General features: G+C 45.7%; 1 long non-coding RNA gene across 1 annotated transcript in view; it reads right to left on the reverse strand.

The window, feature by feature from the left end:
• LOC147002358 (uncharacterized) overlaps nucleotides 1–17,834 on the reverse strand; it is a 28,200-nt gene extending 10,366 nt beyond the window's left edge. Inside the window, exon 1 of the long non-coding RNA XR_015048716.1 lies at nucleotides 17,713–17,834. This is a non-coding gene — a long non-coding RNA (uncharacterized LOC147002358). The remainder of the gene's footprint in view (nucleotides 1–17,712) is intronic.
• Between the last annotated feature and the right edge of the window lie 1,116 nt (nucleotides 17,835–18,950).

Consider the following 18,950-nt stretch of genomic DNA (forward strand, 5'->3'; position numbering starts at 1 on the left):
CCCGTCCAGCCCAATCTCTGATCTTACTTGTTTTTTTTTTTTTGATTTATTTATTTATTATATGTAAGTACACTGTAGCTGTCCTCAGACACTCCAGAAGAGGGCGCCAGATCTCGTTACGGATGGTTGTGAGCCACCATGTGGTTGCTGGGATTTGAACTCTGGACCTCTGGAAGAGCAGTCGGGTGCTCTTACCCACTGAGCCATCTCACCAGCCCCTTACTTGTTTTTAAAGGAGTGAATCGGAGTCTCTTGAGAAGGGCTTGCTCCTTGAAGGAGTCAGACGGTGAACCTATGAGGGTTCTTTTGGTAGTGTGTGATAAGCAACGAAGGAAGACACCAGCTCACATCACTGAATATGTTAGAAATCTATCTCTTAATGGCTTCAGGCATGGCTGGATCAGGGGCTTTGATGATGGTAAGTCTTAGCTCCTCTTCTTCTCAACAGATGAACTCTGTTCGCTCTCCGCCACTTTGATTTCCAGGCACGGTCTTCCTGTATGATGCTCCTGGAAGCTCTAAAAGCAAGAAATGCCTATCTAAAAGGAAAACATCCTCCCACGACCCCCAAACATTTACAGATGTCCCAGTACCAATGACCGTGGCCAGAGTGATGGGGTGGTTGCCCACTCCTGGAGACAAGCGGGATACATCAGCAAGGAAGGCGTGTCCTCCCAGGGAGACCAGAACTCTCTTTGCAGCAGGAGAGAAAGGGTAACTAGACACAAACACTAGCCGCTGCACGCTCCTTCCTCTTTGAAAGAAGGAAAATCAAGAATAAAGGGATGTCCAGGCAGAAACTGAAGACACGGCACCCTCACTCACTGCCACAACGCTGACCTGGAGAGATGAAATGGAAGGATCCAGAGTCAAAACTCCCAAAGAGTTTTGGGATATTTGAAGGGGTTTTTTGTTGTTGTTGTTTTGGTTTTGCTGTTTGTTTGCTTACTCCTAGGAATCTAAGATCTTAGGACTTCCAGAAGGGAACATGTCCAACTGAAATCCACAGGAAGGCACACAAGAGGAGGGAAAGGAAGCACTGGGCACCGGCAGGACAGACCAGGTATTGGAGAGTTAGCCCTTCCTTCTTAAAATGCTTATTGAAATGTTTGAGGTCTAAAGCAAGACATATTTACTAGCACTGAACTAGGAGAAGAAAAAACACAACACAGAAACTAATCGAGTTTAATTAAACGTCAGAACACCTGCAGATCTTCATATTTTATCAGGGTCGTTGATGGCTCGGTTTACTATCCCTCCCAGACCCCATTACACTGGGAAGTAATTGTAACGGTAAATACAGCTCTGTGAAATAAAGTTCACGGGATGGTCACTGGGGAGTCTTAGCTTTGCCTGCGGATGCACCCACAGCCAGAAGACTAAAGCCAAAAGGACTCCTTAAAACCTTCTCACCATCGGACTGAAAACAACGGGCAGGTACAGGGTGTGATGCTGGGGAGTGCTTTGACACATTGGATCCAGGGAGGCCACAGCCACAGGTCACCATCCCCCTCCCCCAGTCCCTTCTTCCTAGTGCCTCCTTGACTGAGCCCCCACCCCTCTTTTAAACCTCTATCATGGTAACCACCCCAGGGCCAGACCCCTAATTACCAGCTTCTTCTAAGTGTGTGTGTGAGGGGGGGAGCCTTTGCCAATCCCGCCCCCTTCGCAGCACAGGCCCAGGGGGCGAGGCAGGTTCAAAAGGTGAAATAAATGAATCTTTACACATTATAAGGGCCCGAGCAACCTTCTCTGTGGCATTAGGGCCCCTGAAAGAGCAGCAAGTAAAAGCAGGTGTGTTGGGTGCCCTGTCAGCTAACAACACTGATAAGGCTGCCATGCCTGGTTCTGCTTCATTTCAAACAGACTGCTCTGGAGAGGAGGGGAAAGCCAGAGCAGAAATAATTGCCGGAGCTTCCAGTGAGCAGGGAGAGCCTGCAGGCAGAGATCAACGGGCCTGATTTCACCCTCTTCTCTTTATTTCTATAACCTTAAATGTTCTGCTATTATAGAAGTCATTATGTCAGCTCGCCCCAGCCTCTCCAGCTGCCCATTTTCAAATTGTATCAATTGGTAAGGCTTTGGGGCTGAGGGAACTCCATCTTGATTCCTGGTTCCTAGGCTTTGCAGATAAAGCGACTCCCCCCCACACCCCAATCTGATTCATCAGGATATGCTGTCCTGAGCATGCGTCTAGATCAGATCCTGCCCCCCCAACCCCCCTCCCCCACATACACACACCCATGAACTGCCTAGAAACCAGGCAGGGTGTGGGTGGATCTTTCTTTCTTTCTTTCTTTCTTTCTTTCTTTCTTTCTTTCTTTCTTTCTTTCTTTCTTTCTTTCTTCCTTCCTTCCTTCCTTCCTTCCTTCCTTCCTCTCTCTCTCTCTCTCTCTCTCTCTCTCTCTCTCTCTCTCTCTCTCTCTCTCTTTCTTTCTTTCTGTTTTTTTTTCTCCCTCCTTTCAAATGACGGATAATAAAGCAAACTGAGAGCAAAGCAATGCTTATTACAGAGCTTCTGTTGACGTGGCTAAAGGAGAGTCTGATTTTTTTCCTCGTCCCTGGGGACAGGGTCAGCGGGCTCTAAGCTCTGGAGTTTATTGGTGACCTCGGGCATCTCAAGCAGGAGAATCAGGTGCACTTGCCTCTCATGAGCCTGTTCCCATAAACACTTCTGTGTTTTATTTTGCTGATTGTGTGAGACATGGTCTCACCATACTTCCCCCGGGCTGGTCTTGAACTCACAATCCTCTTGCCTCAGCCTCCCCCAATGCCTTGCACTCGGTGGAACAGACACTTGCCAGGCAAAGTGTAGGAAGAGCTGGGAAACAGGTTGTGTTGACCTTTTATAGCTAATAAGTTACAGTAAAAAGAAGCCCATTAAATAGACATATATTCACGGGGCCTTGGCAGGCACACAGGGATGTGAGTTGCTCAAGAGAGTCCGAGAGTGAGTTGGTTGCTCAAGAGGGTGCGATAGTAAAATGTTCAGGCCAATCAAAGGAAAACCTGCAGAACCAACCATGACTTCTATAACTGCCTAGGCATACACCACCTAGAGACTTGGTCATGTTAAAAAGCGGGCAGGGGGAAGATGCGCCATCATTCACCAGGCTCATGAGGGCATCTGGCAGCCACCAAGAATGTGGAAAATGACTTGGAAAAGAGATGAAGCCAGAGCCTCCTGTGCCATCACCAGCTCTCTTTGGAGCTGATGGGAGAGAGTTGGAGACATGAGGAAGAGTTTGAGGAAGAGCTGGCATCATGGGTCAGAGATGGGCTGGCTCTGTGGCGAAATGAAGGAAGAAATCAACCAGAGTCTGCACTACCTCTGAGAACTTGGGGGGTGGGGTGGGGGGAAGGCGGGAAGCAAGGGAGTATGAGACCCCAGCTACAGGAAAGAGCACCAAGATGGCGGCCGGTCCCCTCAGCCCCTTCCTTAATTCCTTCCAGTTAATGTAAGTGTAGAGGAGAGGAAGGGAGGGAGGGTGGGAGAGAGAGAGAGAGAGAGAGAGAGAGAGAGAGAGAGAGAGAGGAAAAAGAAATGCTAATTGAGCCAGGGACACTGACAGATCTAACAGAAAGTGTCTTCATTGGGAAATTGCCATCTGAAGCCCCCTTGTTCCTTCAGAAAACCAGGAGGAGTGAGGCAGAGGGAGCCTGACAGGAAGTGAGGACTCCAGACTTCAAACACAAACATTATGAAAAACAAGCAACATCTGCAAACAGTAAGTACTTATTTATATTTTATGGAGTGTGTGCTTGGGATTCTGACAGGTTTTTAAACAGAGACCATATTAAGCCCATTCAAAGGCGAGAATGTCCCTTTTAAAAATGCATTACCCCGCTGCTCAGGCAGGCAGGCCGGCTGCTGGCCTCAGGTGAGCCCTGACCCCTGCCGACCTGGTCTAACAAAACACACATGCAGGTTTGCAAGGGGGGCCATTTAGTGCTCCTCTCTCAAGGTCATCGCAGGCGGGGGCTGGAGGGTTAGTATGCAGCACGCTTTTCCCTCGGCTGACAGAGGCGCTTTGAACTTTTCCCTTCTGAACAAATAGGAAAGGGAACCGCAAGGAAACTGAGAATCTGAGGCAGGAGCCTTCCACAGCTGAATAAGCTGTAAATAAATACGTAAATAAATAAATATGTGGCCAACCTTGTCCCCAACAAATGAAAGACGCCCCTCCTAGGCTTCCAGGGGCTTTGTGCATTTGCTGCATGTGAGAAACTTTAAAATAAAAACAACAGAATAAACCTTCTCTTTCTCGCCCCCCCACCCCCCAAGGATGAACCCTTTATTTTTGACAACAAATACGAGATGGCTGGCAGGTACCGTGAGCTCTGTTCCATGAAATATTTAGTAAGGCAATAGCGACTCCCTGGACAGCTTAAGAAAACCACGATTATATTCAGAGAGAAAGCCACGAGCAAACAGAGCAGGCAAAACACAAAGGAAGATAAGGGAGGAGCTTTCAACAGGACTTCCTGTCCAATAAGGCAACCGGGCTTGATCCATATGTTTTGAGAAAAATCAAAGTGTCAGAACTATCCAAAATGTCAATCGCTCCGATAAGGAATATTGTCTAACATTTTCTATTACACCGTTCAAGAATTTGCCTCACAGCGCAATTTGGAAGAAAAAAAAAAAAAAAACCTCTTTCATTTCAAAAAAACACTCAAAAGAAAAGGAGGAAGGGGGGAGGTGGGAAGAGGCGAACAAGGCGCGTTTGAGGGGAGTGTAACACGATCGGTGCTCCGGGCTCCCAACCGTCCTGAAAGCCAGGCTGATGAAAGTGGCTCTCCTCCACACCTCTCTGCAGTTCTTTCCTTTCTTTCCAGACACTCTTGCTGAGGGACTTCCTGGACAATGGTGTGGAACGAAGCAGGCTTCATGCACCAGGCCACCTGAGGCGCAAGCCTTCGGCAGTCTTAATATTGCGATGATCCGAGAAAATGACTTAAGGGATGAGCGGAGGAATATTCCACTCATCTTGCTAGATGTCGGGTACCCAATCACGGGGTGACCCACTTTGGAAAGGCCTTGCAAGGCAGCAGCAGAGGGACTGACTCCCCATGTGAACAACATAATGCTGCTTTGGCAAAATGTAAACAACAACCCCCCCCCCCCACACACACACACACACACACTGGCCTGGTCTGTATCTGGTTTGACAGAACTTTCTGGCTGCGCTGCTTCTGATTGCCTCTGCCACATCCTGGAAATTCTAGAGGGACAGACCATGCAGGAGCTGCTGTCTGTGCCTGGTGGAATCTTAAACAGAATGAAACAGGCCCCCAACAATCAATATTACCGACAAATTAATCTCTGCAAATAAACTGCTTTGCACGTCAAGGCTGTTCCAAGTCCCCAGAATAATTGTGTCACGGAAGTTGAGGTCTTTGCACCAATTCCGTGGCATTTTTATTTTCTCCTGGGCAGTGGCAGTAGCAGCAGCAGCATTCAAGGCTGCCTGAAGAATGAGGCTCAGAGAGTCAGTCCCCCCAGCGGCCTCGACCTCATCTCTGCTTAAGACTCTGGAATGTTAAGGCATCTACCCTTTCTGAAGGGAAGAGAGAGGACAGGCAGAAGTTGTCTATACTGCCCAGACTCAAAAAAAAAAAAAAAAAAAAAAATCACTGGAAGTTCAGCTTCAGCAAGGCTTCTCAATATGAGAATTTGGGTTCATTTTCCTTTAAGGAACAGAAAGGGCACGGGATATTTTTTGTGACTTCCTAAATCCCTGAAGCTGTTGGAAAAGAGGCCAGAGGAAAGTGCTCCGTACCCAGTCTACACCAATATTAAATCTTGGCCCCCTCTATACTATCTGATGACCACCACCCCACAGGCAGCCTTCTGCTGTGCAGTCTCTGGCCCCTCCCCTCTTCTGTCATCCAGCTCTGAAGGATTAACAAGTGGAAGGCAGTGAGGGACAAGCCATTGGGCAGAGATTCCATTCCCACTGATCTGGGGTCTGAGCTACCTGGGAATCTCAGAGTCAAGACTCTTCCCCACCCCAGGAACAGCCCATCGCAGCAGGAATCAGGAGTCACCAGCCTATAGTTGTCATTAGTATGTAAATTTTAAAAGCTCAGTCAAAAATATCAATACCTCCCACTTAATTTATTACTATATAAAGATGGATGGCGGCGAAGCATATCATTGATTTTCAGAGCTCTTAAAAAATGGCAAGGAAGAAAATAGTCCAAGACAACACAAAACGCTGTGTCTCAAAATTAATCACTGTGCTTTTTAAACACACACACACACACACACACACACAAATGCACTGTACAGCAGCCCGTATGGTTCAATCTTATTTGATTGCCTTTTTTGAAAATGAAGAGATGGAGCAGGGCATTTATGTAAAGAGCTCTCCTGCTCAGAATGGATTAGATGGAGCAGGTTAGCATTTTTACTGTATCGACAGCAGACTCTTAGACAGCCACACTCCAGCCTGGCTCTTGAGAGGAAATCGAAGTGAATGCAGTCCCTTGGCAGAGCCAGGAAGGATAACCTATCAGTCCCCAGACCTCAGGCAGCCTGGTGTTCACTGGCCAGCCTAGGCCAGGCCGGCTCCTCTTATTCTTTGACGCAGTAACACTGCCATTCTCCTGTTTATTGAAGTGTTAGAAGAGATATTCATGATCATGGAACTCATAAGCAGACTCATCACCAGGTTCCAGAAAAGCCCGTAACCTGAGAATTCCACGTGTGTCTGAAATGACAAGGAAACCAGGCTGCTGAAGGGTCACTTCCCTGCCCCTGACATTTGGAGATGTTTGCATTTATACAGAGGGGGAAGGGGCTGGAGAAGAGAGGGTTTTGAAGAGGCAGAGAAGACAATAATGGTGCCATTGGTGGAAATCTCTCACTTTGCCTGGTTTTTGTTTGGATTCTCAAAAGTGTTTTGGCTCTGTGTCTTTTGAATAAACAGCCACCTGGTTAAAGGAGATGAATGAAAGAACGTTGGGGTGAAGCAGATGCAGCCCGGAGAAACACTGCAAATACCCCCTAGAGGACCCGCGTTCCCAACGAGGAAGAATATTTGTCTTCAATAGCAGTAAACCCAGGATGTTTGTCCTCCTCTTCCCAGAGTCCCGGGTCCTCCCTCAAACCTCCTCAGCAGATCCTGGGAATGATGGGCAATTGCCGTGGGCTTGCCAGGGTCTCTGTGGAAACTTATCTTCTTATAAAGACGTTCTACCTGTCATCAGGCTACGAGCCACAGGCAACTCTCCAGGTTCATTACACCGGAAATATGCAGCTGGTAGATGCCTCCTGTCCTGAGAACCCCAGTCTCCATCAGGGGCTGCTTTCCAGGGTTCTTGCCATCGCACGGATGCTTCTGAATTATCCAAACCACGTCTACTGCAGTGAGCAGTGGCATACCTTTCCTCCTTGCTTTGTTTATGAAAATATGCATCAACTTACTAGATGTCTTCTTACTATAATTGGATTTAATTCATTATCTTTCCTTTCAATAAAATCACAGGAAAACACGGGAATATAAATGTGCAGGCTAATTGCTTATGGAAATTCAGGGGCCGTCATTGGTATAAATTTACCCCATATGAGAAAGACACAGTTGTGTCGTTATCATAGAATTTTACAACAATGTGTAATTATAGAGAGAAGCAGGTATAATTAGCAAGCCTTTCCACAAAGCAGGTAGCATTCCTGGTTAAATATTTACAGCTCCACAAACAGCCAGTAATAATGAGTTTTCTCAGCCACACATTACAGAGCATCCAACAAAGACCCCGCCAAGTGGTCATTATCACTCCAGCGAGCCTTGCTTTGCTTTCTTGCCTGCAAGGATGCTTCTGCAGCGTCTGCAAGACAGGAATCCAGGCTGACGCGCCTTGCTGCCTTGCAATGGTAATGAAAACAAGTATGGAAGCAGGCGCTCTCCTTCTGCAGAGAATCGCAATTAAAGCTGCATATTTAGAGATTTAGAGATGACATCAGCCAAGAGTCCTGCACTTGGGTGTCAACAAAACTTGCCCCCCTTTCTCTTTCTTTCTTTTTTCTTCCTTCCTTCCTTCCTTTCTTTTCTTTCTCTCTCTTTCTTTCTTCCTTTGTTTATTCATTTATTTCATTTGTTGTTGTTGTTTGTTTCTCTTTCTATCTGAAAGAAATGGAAGCAACCTGCAAAAATGCCTAAAGCTGCCCACAGCACAAGTGACTGTCAAACAAGTCCACTGAGGGTCACCCAGATCTGCAGCTGTTGCACAAAATAAAATCAATGCAGCTCACCCTGGGCAAACACCCTCTGTGGCTCTTTATTACCAAATGATATGAACTTTGACCCCACCTGAACAAAATTTAATATTTTTCTCCCAAATATTTAAAAAATTCATTCTGGGGCTCGCGAGGAGTCAGAGAGTCTGCGAGCTGTAATTTGACATCTGAATTATTCCGAGGTTAATACGGAAAGCTATTCACAAGCTTATTTGGAGACGTGTCAATCAAGATATCACTTGTGCGGAGAAGATGGACTTGGGCTTAGGAGAGCAGATAGCTTTCAGGGAAGCACGAAATAAAAGGAAGGCGGGCTCTGATGACTGTGTTACGTCTTCATTCCGCACAATGACATTTTTCTTCTCCTGAAAAAGCTAAGAGAGTCTGTCTCAGGGCTGGCCGTGCCTTTTTCCACACCTGTGAAAAACATTTTAACGTTTATTAAAAATGATAACCATAAACAACAAACATGGTATTGAAACTCGCCTCTGTTAATTTCAACGCTCTGATTAAGATTTTAAGCAACGCTTCTAAATTAGACTGTCAGGCTGCTGTCCTCAAGGCTGGGCCGGGGTTCTGATCCTGAGCAGGGTTGCTGGAGCCAACAGCCTTTCCTGGTGTGCCTGTGAGCCTGGCTGGCACTGCTGATAGTCCTTTCATTCATTTCCACTGAATTGGGGGTGATTCAATTAGCCCTGATTGTCCATGAGCCGCAGCCCAAAATAAAACGGCTGGCTCTGATAGCCTCCTCCTTACATAGTTCCCAGCTGACAAATAACAATGTTAATTACCCATTGTTATGATCTGAAAAGACATTCGAATTTTAATTATGCAAATTCGGAGCCATTTTGTTCCGATAAGCAAAAACTAAGCAGGCTAGTTTGTCCAAGGATGGCTGCATCCCTGTTTGGAATCTCCCTAGCATGTGCTATCTGTCAAGCAAGAGTGGACTTCATCTTTGAGCATCTCAAGGGTAACTTCTTTCTCAAGAAACAAAGACTAGGATGTTGTCTTCAACATTCTGTTTCTCTGAACATCATTCGTGGAAAGCTGTGACGGCCAGTTTGCTTGGCAGTGGCAGCTATCTTGGGGGTGTCTATGATGAATGACTGGGCGTTCAGCAAACAAATATCTCTCGCTTTTATACCTGTGAGAGCCGGAGACTCACTGAACATAAATCACAGTGTGCGTCTCCTACAGATTCTTCGAATATGCTGAAAGCACGTTCTGCTACCAAAGTTCTGTTTAGAAAACGACTATAAACAGAAAAAATAAAATAAAATCAAAAGTATTTTCCAAGGCTTTGGAAGAGAGAGAGAGTTGGCATGCAGAGGTCAGAGGACAACCTTGGGGGACAGGGTCCCTGTTATTTGTCTTTACATATGCCAGTTTGGGTGGTCTTCCAGGGACTACCCTCTCTGCCTTCCATCTTGATGTAGGAACACTGGGATTATAGATCCATACCTGGCTTATGTGGAGATTGTCTCTTTTTCCTTGTGAGTTGATGCCCACTATGGCAGTATCATTTCCTAGGCTGAGCCTTAAAGTGTTTAAGAGTAAAGAAAGCTCGCTGAGTATAAGCAGCTGCTTGAGATCCCGCCTTGACTTTCCTGAAGTGATGGATTGTGACCCACAATTGCGAGCCAAATAATTCTCCTCCCTTGTGCCTGTTTTTTTGTTTGTTTTGTTTTGTTTTGTTTTTGTTTTTGTTTTTTTGTCAAGGTATTTGATCACAGCAACAGAAATGAAATGAGGGTATGTTGCTACAAGGAAATTGTTTAGTTACATATGAGTGTTAGGAACTGTGCCTATCTGGATCCATGATATCATAGGCGATAGTGTGTTTACAGTACATTAGTAATGAGAATGAACAGGCTCATTTCCACAGAGATGGTCTAAAATACAAATGAGGTCTTGTTTCTCTGCTATTTAAAAAAAAAAACCTTCAGAAGCTTCTAGAAGGAATTCAAGGTCTTTATCTAGCTCTGGATTCTGCTTCTGGTTCCATCTGTAGCTCTGTCAGTCTGTCAGTCACTGGGTTCTGTGTACCAGTTACTTGAAAGCGCTGGTGTTTCTTAGCTCTGACCGCTGTACCTTCCTGGCTATGTGTATGCTAGTCCTTCTGACTGGACCTACTCTCCCCTTACCTCTCAGCTTACTGCTCTGACTTCTATTTAAGTCTTTCTCCAGGAAGCCATCCTGAGTCCAGTGGGATGGGATCAGGGGACCCATTGAATTATGGGTCATTTGTTCATTCATTCACTGTGCCATCCAATCATGAGATCCAATAATAAGCAAGCTCTTTGCTCAGAGCACATTTCCTGTCCCCCCACCGACCCCTGTTTCAGAAGCTGCTACGTGGTGTTTGACCATAAGCATTTTTATAGACAACAAAATACTGCACACAATGCTTCAACTCTCCTCTCTCTCTCTCTCTCTCTCTCTCTCTCTCTCTCTCTCTCTCTCACACACACACACACACACACACACACACACACACACACACACACGAAAGCATCCCCCAGCAGGTGGGCTCTTTTACCCAAACCTCCACCTATATGCTGGATGGGTTTTCTCCCTTCCTGCCTGTCCCAGAGGAGATGGGTTGGCTCAGCCCTTGAGTTACCAGTTAGGCCAGGCATTTGCTCAGGGATCATGAGCCCTTCAGTACAGAATTACCTTGTGTCCAAAGCTATCAACACTGGGAACAGCCTGCCAAATATTTGCTGAGAGTCCCTAACCTTTACCTTCCCTCCCACAGCCCCACAGGGGCTGATGAGCTGCCCAGTGGCAGTTGAATGGCAGGTCAAGGCTCTTCCCTCCTCTTTTCTCCCCACTGGTCTCTGGAATGAAGTCTTGGCTGGAAAGCCAGCACCTTGCCTAGTCACTCTTCATATTAAGTAGGGAGCCTGTGATGCTTTCCGTGTTGACTCTGCTAACACCATTAATGCCCTTGGTGCCATCACTTTAATTTGTGCTCTTGAAGCAAACTGCTGTCATTGGCGCCCCAACGGGAGGATATTGCTTATATTCTCAGGCTAGAGAAACAGCAGCCTTGCTTACAGGAGCACTGGCAGAGATGGCTGCTCACAGCCAAGTGGTCCAGGAACACCAGCCTGAGACTGTGCATCTGGAAAAAGACGGGGGGGGGGGGGGCTGTGGTGTTTCCTCCACCCCACTGACAAGATGAATCACATTAAATAATCCACAAGACTTACACAAGGTTGTCAGCAACATCATATTCTCCTAACCAGCAAAGTCCAAGACACTGGGCACAAGGTCAGTGCTAACCAAGCAAAAATGGGCCAACTAAGGAGCTGGGCAGAGGCTTAGACAGTCACCAATCTCCTGTCTAGCCTGTCTGCAATTTGAGAATGGAAAGAAAGAAAAGAACGCCTTCTCTGGTGATGGGCATGGGACAGAGCCATACCCAAAGGCAGAGACACTACCAATATGGCTGTCAGATGACATCAGAGCCCCAGTGAACAGCCTTGTGGCCTCTGATGGGCTGCGGACAGTTTTGCTTGATGAAACAACATCCAGTTAAATATGCTTTCAGTTAAATTTGAACTTCAAAGAAACAATATTGTTATAACTGGGTAGTATTCTATTACACATATATATCAAAGTTTATCCAGTTATCTACTGATGGATGGGTTCTTGAGTTGTTTTAATCCACTGACCTCTATATACTGAGCTGGGAGGACCAAAACCATGAGTGTACACACTTTTGTTTGAAAACCTACACTCAATAGCTCTGAGTATATACCTAGGAGTGGAGCTGATGGGTGTCATGGTAATTACACGTTCAATATCTCATGAAGTTACCAAGCTGTTCTCCTCAGGGGCCATATCATTTGATCTTCTTTACAAAAGGTCCCAAACCCTTGAGAGTTTGCAGATCTTAGAATGTGATGATAAGAGACAAATAGAAAACATATAAAGAGGACAGTGAAGTAATGTGACCAAGACACAGGTAATGGAGCAGCAATAGACAATGAGGCATCAGAGATGGTCCACGAGGCCTCTGGGAAATTTACTGCTGGGGGTAGTCTGAAGTAGGTCAGTTTGTGAGCTGACATGTCATGAGCTAGGTTTGGGACATGTGGATATTTATGGAATGTTCACGTTATCTGAAGCTCTGGCCTCCAAGAAAGGGTAGGTGCAAAAGAGGAAAAAGGAAGAAAAGAAAGAAGGAAGGAGAAAAGGAGAGGGGAAAGGATGAAGGGAGAAAGGAGGGAAGGACGGAGGGATAAAAGGAAGAAGGAGGGAAGGAGGGAAAGAGGAAGGGAGAGAGGAGGGAAGGAAGGAGGGAGGAGGGAAGGAAAAGGCAATAAAATAAATCAGTAAAAATTAAAAGAACAATTAAAAAAAACCAGCCAAATGGGAAGACCTAGAGCTTATGGACTTCTGTGAGATCAGAAAGTTTTGAGTGGACATCAACCAACTGTGGATTAGTCAAGGTTGGATGTGGGGAACAGACAAGATAAAATGATGCCGAACCCCCAAATTCCAACTCAGCTCATTACAGACATGGGGAGAGCCCCATCACCAACTCCCAGAAGCTGGGGAGAGGCCCTCTGGGGACAGTAGACATGATGCCGAGGATAGTGTCCGGGCTCGCCATGTCATCCCTGGTGAAGGTGCAGTTGTGCGTCTGTGCTGAAGGGAGCAGAAGTGACTTGACAACATCACTTGGGAGGGGAAGGATTCAGAGTTTCCTGGGGTCTTGCTTCCCTGCTGGGTAGATAGGAGGTGCCTCTTTGTGTGGGTGCTGCGGCCACTGGGTGAGGCCCGATAGATCATAAGGGAGGCACCCCAACCACTTTAATAGTGCAAGTGCTCATGTCCTCTGGTAAACCATGTGATACAAGATGGGGGATCCTAGCAAACTAGTGGAACCGCAGAATGGGCCCAGAACAGGGCAATGGCCAACTCCCCATCTTTACAGAAGTCCCCTTAGGTGCCATCAGCCTGGCATGTCCCCATAGCAACAATAGGATGGTTTACTACTCCAGAGCTCAAGTCAATTCCCCATTGGTCCAAAAGCTGCATAAAAAACACTTGCTGCTGTGCCATACAGTAGATAAGCACCTCGATGCTGGTACCCGGAATCTGTTTCCAGGACTGGTGACTCCACCTCCCACACCCGCTCCTGGATCCCAGTTCTTACACCTATGGATCAAGGGGGGTCCAGACTTCCTGTGGGTACTTTAGGAGAACCCCTTTGAATAGTGTGCTCATTTCTAGTGAGCACAACTGATGTCTCTCTACAGGGCATGGGAAGTGACCAAGGGACTGTAATGTGTGGACCATTACAACAGCACCAGGAAAGAGGAGAGAAGAAGGGGGAGCTTACACAAAAGAGAAACAGCAGGACCACCTCGGAGAGCACCCGGGTCCCTCAGATGGGGAGGTTCTTGGGAATGAGAAAGATAGCAAATCAACGGCCACTGACTCCCAAGTTTAGATCACCATCAAGGGCACAGGAAGGGTAGGTTGTAATTCTGAGAGAGTCCAGCATCGATCAATCGTGTGGCACTCAACTATCCATCTTGTGTACGGGGCTAAGAGCTGGAGTCACAGGGAGAAAAGGGCCTGGGCTTCTGAATCCTCCACTTCAGAGAAACAAGCCACAAAGCCTTGGTCTCATATGCTGCGGTCTAAATTACTCCACGCAGCTTAGCATCATGAGAGTCAGGGAACATCCCTCCCCCCCAAACTGACCACAAAGCCATATGCCACCTGTTTCTGTCCGTCTGGTGTCCCAGGTTGGCTCAGGTGGGTCCTATGTGGCTCAGCCTTCCCATCAGGATCCATGTTTTCCAAAGCTGGTGTCTTTACCTGTCCAGGAACTACTACCAAAGTCTCCCAGGTAGCTATGGGTTAATCACAGGCTTTCACCGCTGGCAGCTGCTGTTCCTGGCTCTGAGCCTCTAATGGGTCAGCTAGTTGCTAGTAAGTAGATGCCCTCAAAGCAAGGAAAGAGAAACAACCAGACAACGCTGGTCTAGTGTCAAAGTGACATCCTTTCCGTTCCTATATTCCATCCGTTACATCGTTGGTACACCGTACTGCAGATGCAGCCAAGGTCCCTAACTGTACACTTTAAAGTGGCTAAAGAGGTCAGTTTTGTCTTAGACATATTTTGTTATACGTTCTAATATTCCCCAGAGGCCCCTCAGGAATAATCCTAAGCCATCAAAAATATAGGCAGAGGCCCCAGGGATCTTAGAGGCTTACCCAAAATAAACACCTGAGCATCAGCTGTGGACAGGGAAGGTTCCATGAAGACATACTGCAGGAGATGCTGAGAAATGACTGGCTGGCGCTCACATTTGAGAAATAAAGCAACATAATGTACAGACACATGGGCAGTGGAGAGAAAGAAATGAAGCCACAATTACTCTGATACCTAAACCACAAAAAGACCCAACAAAGATAGAAAACTTCAGACCAATATCCCTTATGAATATTGATGCAAAAATCCTCAATAAAGTTCTTGCTAACCGAATCCAAGAACACATCAAAACAATCATCCATCCTGACCAAGTAGGTTTCATCCCAGGGATGCAGGGATGGTTCAATATACAGAAATCCATCAACGTAATCCAGTATATAAACAAACTCAAAGACAAAAACCACATGGTCATCTCCTTAGATGCGGAAAAAGCATTTGACAAGATCCAACACCCATTCATGATAAAAGTCTTGGAAAGATCAGGAATTCAAGGCCCATACCTAAACATGATAAAAGCAATCTACAGCAAACCAGTAGCCAACATCAAAGTAAATGGTGAGAAGCTTGAAGCAATCCCTCTAAAATCAGGGACTAGACAAGGCTGTCCACTTTCTCCATACCTATTCAACATTGTACTTGAAGTCCTAGCCAGAGCAATTCGACAACAAAAGGAGATCAAAGGGATACAAATTGGAAAAGATGAAGTCAAAATATCACTTTTTGCAGATGATATGATAGTATATATAAGTGACCCTAAAAATTCCACCAGAGAACTCCTAAGCCTGATAAACAGCTTCGGTGAAGTAGCTGGATATAAAATTAACTCAAACAAATCAATGGCCTTTCTCTACACAAAGAATAAACAGGCTGAGAAAGAAATTAGGGAAACAACACCCTTCTCAATAGTCACAAATAATATAAAATATCTTGGCGTGACTCTAACTAAGGAAGTGAAAGATCTGTATAATAAAAACTTCAAGTCTCTGAAGAAAGAAATTCTAGAAGATCTCAGAAGATGGAAAGATCTCCCATGCTCATGGATTGGCAGGATCAACATTGTAAAAATGGCTATCTTGCCAAAAGCAATCTACAGATTCAATGCAATCCCCATCAAAATTCCAAATCAATTCTTCAACGAATTAGAAAGTGCAATCTGCAAATTCATCTGGAATAACAAAAAACCTAGGATAGCAAAAACTCTTCTCAAGGATAAAAGAACCTCTGGTGGAATCACCATGCCGGACCTAAAGCTCTACTACAGAGCAATTGTGATAAAAACTGCATGGTACTGGTATAGTGACAGACAAATAGACCAATGGAATAGAATTGAAGACCCAGAAATGAACCCACACACCTATGGTCACTTGATCTTCGACAAGGGAGCTAAAAACATCCAGTGGAAGAAAGACAGCATTTTCAACAAATGGTGCTGGCACAACTGGTTGTTAACATGTAGAATGCGAATCGATCCATTCCTATCTCCTTGTACTAAGGTCAAGTCTAAGTGGATCAAGGAACTTTACATAAAACCAGAGACACTGAAACTTATAGAGGAGAAAGTGGGGAAAAGCCTTGAAGATATGGGCACAGGGGAAAAATTCCTGAATAGAACAGTAATGGCTTGTGCTGTAAGATCGAGAATTGACAAGTGGGACCTCATGAAACTACAAAGCTTCTGCAAGGCTAAAGACACCATCAATAAGACAAGAAAACCACCAACAGATTGGGAAAGGATCTTCACCTATCCTAAATCAGATAAGGGACTAATATCCAATATATATAAAGAACTCAAGAAGGTGGACTCCAGAAAGTCAAATAACCCCATTAAAAAATGGGGCTCAGAACTGAACAAAGAATTCTCACCTGAGGAATACCGAATGGCAGAGAAGCACCTGAAAAAATGTTCAACATCCTTAATCATCAGGGAAATGCAAATCAAAACAACCCTGAGATTCCACCTCACACCAGTCAGAATGGCTAAGATCAAAAATTCAGGTGACAGCAGATGCTGGCGAGGATGTGGAGAAAGAGGAACACTCCTCCATTGTTGGTGGGATTGCAAGCTTGTACAACCACTCTGGAAATCAGTCTGGCGGTTCCTCAGAAAATTGGACATAGTACTACCGGAGGATCCAGCAATACCTCTCCTGGGCATATATCCAGAAGATGTCCCAACCGGTAAAAAGGACACATGCTCCACTATGTTCATAGCAGCCCTATTTATAATAGCCAGAAGCTGGAAAGAACCCAGATGTCCCTCAACAGAGGAATGGATACAGAAATTATGGTACATTTACACAATGGAGTACTACTCAGCTATTAAAAAGAATGAATTTATGAAATTCCTAGCCAAATGGATGGACCTGGAGGGCATCATCTTGAGTGAAGTAACACAATCACAAAAGAACTCACACAATATGTATTCATTGATAAGTGGATATTAGCCCAAAACTTAGGATACCCAAGATATAAGATACAATTTGATAAACGCATGAAACTCAAGAAGAATGAAGACCAAAGTGTGGACACTGTGCACCTTCTTAGAATTGGGAACAAAACACCCAGGGAAGGAGTTACAGAGACAAAGTTCGTAGCTGTGATGAAAGGATGGACCATTTAGAGACTGCTGTATCCAGGGATCCGTCCCATAATCAGCTTCTAAACGCTGACACCATTGCATACACTAGCAAGATTTTGCTGAAAGGACCCAAATATAGCTGTCTCTTGTGAGACGATGCCGGGGCCTAGCAAACACAGGAGTGGATGTTCACAGTCAGCTATTGGATGTATCACAGGGCTCCCAATGGAGAAGCTAGAGAAAGTACCCAAGGAGCTAAAGGGATCTGCAACCCTATTGTTGGAACAACATGATGTACTAACCAGAACCCCGGAGCTCTTGTCTCTAGCTGCATATGTATCGAAAGATGGCCTAGTCGGCCATCAATGGAAAGAGAGGCCCATTGGACTTGCAAACTTTATATGCCCCAATATAGGGGAATGCCAGGGCCAAAAGAATGGGAATGGGTGGGTAGGGAAGTGGGGGGCGCTATGGGGGACTTTTGGGATAGTATTGGAAATGTAATTGAGGAAAATATGTAATAAAAATATAAAAAAAAAAAAAAAGAAAGAAATGGAGGAGGGACCATTTTGAAGTGGTCTCTAACCATTGCTCAGCCCCATCATTACTTCCACCAGGAAGTCCTCACGGACTGTCTGCCCAGGGACTTACCAGCATCTGCTTTCTCTGGAACTCAGTTTTTCTCTGGAGTCTCAGGCGGCTGTGGGCCCACAGGCACCTGGGACAGGAACCACGTCTGGTTTGTATGTCCCTGTCAGTTCAGTGCCCTCTCGTACCTTGGGTACCACCAATGGTCAAGAGACATTGGGTTTAATGACTGCCGTGTCCCCGAGAATGACAGGAATGGAATCTCTGACCCAAGCAGCAGGCGGGTCTTAGCTAATAAAGGCAAGATTCCATGGAGACTCATTCCCTCAGCTGGGAGACACTCTTTCTCCTCAGACAGAGGGAGCCTCCCACTGCTTGGCTCCTCCAAGGCCAGGACACCCAGGTGTCTCTCCAGGCATGCTGGGGTCCTTGTCCGGCCACCTTGCTCCTCCATGCCCTGCCCCGGGCTTGGCCTCAACACGGGTACATTGGTTCTCTTGCTTTGTACATAGAGTGGGGAGGGCTGGGAAGGAGGAAGCCCTGGCAGGGCTGGGGGCCTGTGCCTCTCATAACGGAGGTCAAAGAAAATGAAAACCCTCCTCCCTGGCCCCATCATCTGAATTCCTACATTGGCTATGACATGGCTAAGGGGGAAATATTGGATTTATTTTTATGAGTTAGTCATAACCCTAAGGCCCTTAAGAGGAACTGTGCGAAGTGAATCCATCAGAAGGTTGAGAAGGTCACAGCTAACTTGTAAAAATAAATCCAATATTTTTCACTCTGTCTTATTAGATTTATTTGATGCAGACATCCAAGAGGGTTCTCTTCTTCTTCTTTTTTTTTTTGTTAAATTTCTTTCTTTTCTTTTTTTTAAATGGTCATTTTTTATGCTATTTAGAATCTTCCCAACCAAACACTCCCGCTGTCAACGATCATCTGGCCCCAAGGTGTTTTCGTGAATTTTATTCTTTTTTTCTTTTTTTTTAAATTTTTTGAAACAAGTATCCAGGGGTCCTAATATCTCCTGTCCATTGCTTTTCCTCCACTGGAATCAGCACCAGTCTGTATGGGTCTGAGGCCAAGCATGGAAGTTGGAAATAATTGAGAACATTTTATGGGTGATACTGTTGATAGGGTCAAAGTGAAAGCCAGCTCTGCAATCCCAGTGTCTGGAAGCAGGTATATGAGGATCAGGAGTTCCGGGCCAGCCTGGGCTACCAGGCAATAAATTATTTGGAAAAGAAGAAGAAGAGGAAGAGAAAGAGGAAGAAGAGGGAGAGGAGGAAGAGGAGGAGGAA

This window comes from Mus caroli, unplaced genomic scaffold (genome assembly GCF_978045245.1).
Source record: "Mus caroli unplaced genomic scaffold, Mus_caroli_1 scaffold_10, whole genome shotgun sequence".
Lineage (NCBI taxonomy): Eukaryota > Metazoa > Chordata > Mammalia > Rodentia > Muridae > Mus > Mus caroli.